Raw genomic sequence first — 6,251 nt, 5'->3', positions numbered from 1 at the left:
AACCTATTTGATGTCTTGCACCAGCAGTTCTCTCACAAAAAAAATCAATTTATAGAATTATTTGCAATTTATAAATAAATTTATTTAAATTTTTTAAAAACTATTTTTAAAGGTGTTGGAACGTTATTAAATTTTTCTAAAACTATTCTTAAAAGTGGTTGAAACATTATTACATTTTTATAAAACTATTTTTAAAAGTGGTTGAAACATAATTAAATTTTTATAAAACTATTTTTAAAAGCGGTTGAAACATTATTAAATTTTTATAAAACTATTCTTAAAAGTGGTCGAAACATTATATAATTTTTATAAAACTATTTTTAAAAGTGGTTGAAACATTATTAAATTTTTATAAAACTATTTTTAATAGTGGTTGGAACATTATTACATTTTTATAAAACTATTTTTAAAAGTGGTTAAAACATTATATAATTTTTTATTAAACTATTTTAAAAGGTGTTGAAATATTATTAAATTTTTATAAAACTACTTTAAAAGGGGTTGAAACGTAATTAAATTTTTACAAAAATATTTTTAAAAGTGATTGAAACATTATTAAATTTTTATAAAACTATTTTTAAAAGCGGTTGAAACATTATTAAATTTTTATAAAACTATTTTTAAAAGTGGTTGAAACTTTATTAAATTTTTATAAAACTATTTTAAAAGGGGTTGAAACATAATTAAATTTTTATAAAACGATTTTTAATAGTGGTTGGAACATTATTACATTTTTAGAAAAATATTTTTAAAATCGGTCGAAATTTTTATGAAACAATTTTAAAAGGCGTTGAAACATTATTACATTTTTATAAAACGATTTTTAAAAGTGGTTGAAACATTATTACATTTTTATAAAATTATATTTAATAGTGGTGGAAACATTATTACATTTTTATAAAACTATTTTAAAAGCGTTTGAAACATTATTAAATTTTTATAAAACTATTTTAATGGTGGTTGAAACATTATTAAATTTTTATAAAACTATTTTTAAAAGCGGTTGAAACATTATTAAATTTTTATAAAACTATTTTTAAAAGCGGTTGAAACATTATTACATTTTTATAAAACTACCTTTAAAAGCGGTTGAAACATTATAAAATTTTTATAAAACTATTTTTAAAAGTGGTCGAAACATTATTAAATTTTTATAAAACTATTTTAAAAGGGGTTGAAACATTACTAAATTTTATAAAACGATTTTTAAAAGTGGTTGAAACATTATAAAATTTTTTATAACACTATTTTAAAAGGGGTTGAAACATAATTAAATTTTTACAAAAATATTTTTAAAAGTGGTTGGAACATTATTAAATTTTTTATAAAACTATTGTAAAAGGGATTGAAACATAATTAAATTTTTATAAAACTATTTTTAAAAGTGGTTGAAACATTATTAAATTTTTATAAAACTACTTTTAAAAGTGGTTGAAACATTATTAAATTTTTTATAAAACTATTTTAAAAAGTGGTTGAAACATTATTAAATTTTTATAAAACTATTTTAAAAGTGGTTGAAACATAATTAAATTTTTACAAAAATATTTTTAAAAGTGGTTGAAACATTATTAAATTTTTTGTAAAACTATTTTAAAACTGGTTGAAACATTATTACATTTTTATAAAACTATTTTAAAAGTGGTTGAAACATTATTAAATTTTTTATAAAAATATTTTAAAAGTGGTTGAAACATTATTAAATTTTTATAAAATTATTTTAAAAGTTGTTGAAACATTATTAAATTTTTATAAAACTATTTTTAAAAGTGGTTGAAACATTATTAAATTTTTTATAAAACTATTTAAAAAAGTGGTTGAAACATTATTAAATTTTTATAAAACTATTTTTAATGGTGGTTACAACATTATTAAATTTTTATAAAACTATTTTAAAAGTGGTTGAAACATTGTAAAATATTTTATAAAACTATTTGAAAAAGGGGTTGAAACATTATTAAATTTTTATAAAACTATTTTAAAAGTGGTTGAAACATAATTAAATTTTTACAAAAATATTTTTCAAAGTGGTTGAAACATTATTAAATTTTTATAAAACTATTTTTAAAAGCGGTTGAAACATTATTACATTTTTATAAAACTATTTTTAAAAGCGGTTGAAACATTATTACATGTTTATAAAACTATTTTAAAATTGGTTGAAACATTATTAAATTTTTTATACAACTATTTTAAAAGGGGTTGAAACATAATTAACTTTTTACAACACTATTTTAAAAAATGGTTGAAACATTATTACATTTTAATAAAACGATTTTTAAAAGCGGTTGAAATATTATTACATTTTTATACAACTACCTTTAAAAGCGGTTGAAACATTATTACATTTTTATAAAACTATTTTAAAAAGGGTTGAAACATTATTAAATTTTTATAAAACGATTTTTAAAAGCGGTTGAAACATTATTAAATTTTTATAAAACTACCTTTAAAAGCGGTTGAAACATTATTACATTTTTATAAAACTATTTTAAAAGTGGTCGAAACATTATTAAATTTTTCTAAAACTATTTTAAAAGTGGTTGGAACATTATTAAATTTTTACAAAACTATTTTAAAAGGGGTTGAAATATAATAAAATTTTTACAAAAATATTTTTAATAGTGGTTGAAACATTATTAAATTTTTTATAAAAGTATTTTAAAAGGGGTTGAAACATAATTAAATTTTTACAAAACTATTTTTAAAAGTGGTTGAAACATTATATAAATTTTTACAAAACAATTTTTAAAAGCGGTTGAAACATTATTAAATTTTTATAAAACTATTTTTAAAAGTGGTTGAAACATTATTAAATTTTTATAAAACTACATTTAAAAGCGGTTGAAACATTATAATATTTTTATAAAACTATTTTTAAAAGTGGTCAAACATTATTAAATTTTATAAAACTATTTTAAAAGGGGTTGAAACATTATTAAATTTTATAAAACGATTTTTAAAAGTGGTTGAAACATTATAAAATTTTTTATAAAACTATTTTAAAAGGGGTTGAAACATAATTAAATTTTTACAAAAATATTTTTAATAGTGGTTGAAACATTATCAAATTTTTTATAAAACTATTGTAAAAGGGGTTGAAACATAATTAAATTTTTACAAAACTACTTTTAAAAGTGGTTGAAACATTATTAAATTTTTATAAAACTATTTTTAAAAGTGGTTGAAACATTATTAAATTTTTATAAAAGTATTTTAAAAGTGGTTGAAACATAATTAAAGTTTTACAAAAATATTTTTAAAAGTGGGTGAAACATTATTACATTTTTTATAAAACTATTTTAAAACTGGTTGAAACATTATTACATTTTTATAAAACTATTTTAAAAGTGGTTGAAACATTATTAAATTTTTAAAAAAATATTTTAAAAGGGGTTAAAATATAATTAAATTTTTACAAAAATATTTTTAATAGTGGTTGAAACATTATTAAATTTTTTATAAAAGTATTTTAAAAGGGGTTGAAACATAATTAAATTTTTACAAAACTATTTTTAAAAGTGGTTGAAACATTATATAAATTTTTATAAAACTATTTTAAAAGTTGTTGAAACATTATTAAATTTTTAAAAAACTATTTTAAGTGGTTGAAACATAATAAAAATTTTATAAAACGATTTTAAAAGTGGTTGAAACATTATTAAATTTTTATAAAACTATTTTTAATAGTGGTTGGAACATTATTACATTTTTATAAAACTATTTTTAAAAGTGGTCGAAATATTTATGAAACAATTTTAAAAGTGGTTGAAACATTATTAAATTTTTATAAAACGATTTTTAAAAGTGGTTGAAACAGTATTACATTTTTATAAAATTATATTTAATAGTAGTGGAAACATTAATACATTTGTATAAAACTATTTTTAAAAGCGGTTGAAACATTATTACATTTTTATAACACTATTTTAAAAAGCGGTTGAAACATTATTTAATTTTTATAAAACTATTTTAATGGTGGTTGAAACATTATTAAATTTTTAAAAACTATTTTTAAAAGCGGTCGAAACATTATTAAATTTTTATAAAACTATTTTTAAAAGCGGTTGAAACATTATTAAATTTTTATAAAACTACCTTTAAAAGCGGTTGAAACATTATAATATTTTTATAAAACTATTTTTAAAAGTGGTCGAAACATTATTACATTTTTATAAAACTATTTTAAAAGGGGTTGAAATATTATTAAATTTTATAAAACGATTTTTAAAAGTGGTTGAAACATAATTAAATTTTTTATAAAACTATTTTAAAAGGGGTTGAAACATAATTAAATTTTTACAAATATATTTTTAATAGTGGTTGAAACATTATTAAATTTTTTATAAAACTATTGTAAAAGGGGTTGAAACATAATTAAATTTTTACAAAACTATTTTTAAAAGTGGTTGAAACATTATATAAATTTTTATAAAACTACTTTTAAAAGTGGTTAAAACATTATTAAATTTTTTATAAAACGATTTTAAAAAGTGGTTGAAACATTATTAAATTTTTATAAAAGTATTTTAAAAGTGGTTGAAACATAATTAAATTTTTACAAACATATTTTTAAAAGTGGTTGAAACATTATTACATTTTTTATAAAACTATTTTAAAACTGGTTGAAACATTATTACATTTTTATAAAACTATTTTAAAAGTTGTTGAAACATTATTAAATTTTTATAAAACTATTTTTAAAAGCGGTTGAAACATTATTAAATTTTTTATAAAACTATTTTAAAAGTGGTTGAAACGTTATTAAATTTTTATAAAGCTATTTTAAAAGTGGTTGAAACATAATTAAATTTTTATAAAACGATTTTAAAAGGGGTTGAAACATTATTACATTTTTATAAAACTATTTTTAATAGTGGTTAAAACATTATTACATTTTTATAAAACTATTTTAAAAGTGGTTGAAACATTATTAAATTTTTATAAAACTACTTTTAAAAGTGGTTGAAACATTATTAAATTTTTTATAAAACTATTTTAAAAAGTGGTTGAAACATTATTAAATTTTTATAAAACTATTTTAAAAGTGGTTGAAACATAATTAAATTTTTACAAAAATATTTTTAAAAGTGGTTGAAACATTATTAAATTTTTTGTAAAACTATTTTAAAACTGGTTGAAACATTATTACATTTTTATAAAACTATTTTAAAAGTGGTTGAAACATTATTAAATTTTTTATAAAAATATTTTAAAAGTGGTTGAAACATTATTAAATTTTTATAAAATTATTTTAAAAGTTGTTGAAACATTATTAAATTTTTATAAAACTATTTTTAAAAGTGGTTGAAACATTATTAAATTTTTTATAAAACTATTTAAAAAAGTGGTTGAAACATTATTAAATTTTTATAAAACTATTTTTAATGGTGGTTACAACATTATTAAATTTTTATAAAACTATTTTAAAAGTGGTTGAAACATTGTAAAATATTTTATAAAACTATTTGAAAAAGGGGTTGAAACATTATTAAATTTTTATAAAACTATTTTAAAAGTGGTTGAAACATAATTAAATTTTTACAAAAATATTTTTCAAAGTGGTTGAAACATTATTAAATTTTTATAAAACTATTTTTAAAAGCGGTTGAAACATTATTACATTTTTATAAAACTATTTTTAAAAGCGGTTGAAACATTATTACATGTTTATAAAACTATTTTAAAATTGGTTGAAACATTATTAAATTTTTTATACAACTATTTTAAAAGGGGTTGAAACATAATTAACTTTTTACAAAACTATTTTAAAAAATGGTTGAAACATTATTACATTTTAATAAAACGATTTTTAAAAGCGGTTGAAACATTATTACATTTTTATACAACTACCTTTAAAAGCGGTTGAAACATTATTACATTTTTATAAAACTATTTTAAAAAGGGTTGAAACATTATTAAATTTTTATAAAACGATTTTTAAAAGCGGTTGAAACATTATTAAATTTTTATAAAACTACCTTTAAAAGCGGTTGAAACATTATTACATTTTTATAAAACTATTTTAAAAGTGGTCGAAACATTATTAAATTTTTCTAAAACTATTTTAAAAGTGGTTGGAACATTATTAAATTTTTACAAAACTATTTTAAAAGGGGTTGAAATATAATTAAATTTTTACAAAAATATTTTTAATAGTGGTTGAAACATTATTAAATTTTTTATAAAAGTATTTTAAAAGGGGTTGAAACATAATTAAATTTTTACAAAACTATTTTTAAAAGTGGTTG

Source organism: Euprymna scolopes, chromosome 45, assembly GCF_053919585.1.
Source record: "Euprymna scolopes isolate OS-2025 chromosome 45, ASM5391958v1, whole genome shotgun sequence".
NCBI lineage: Eukaryota > Metazoa > Mollusca > Cephalopoda > Sepiida > Sepiolidae > Euprymna > Euprymna scolopes.
The sequence above is the reverse complement of the archived record's forward strand: the minus strand, read 5'-3'. Positions refer to the sequence as shown.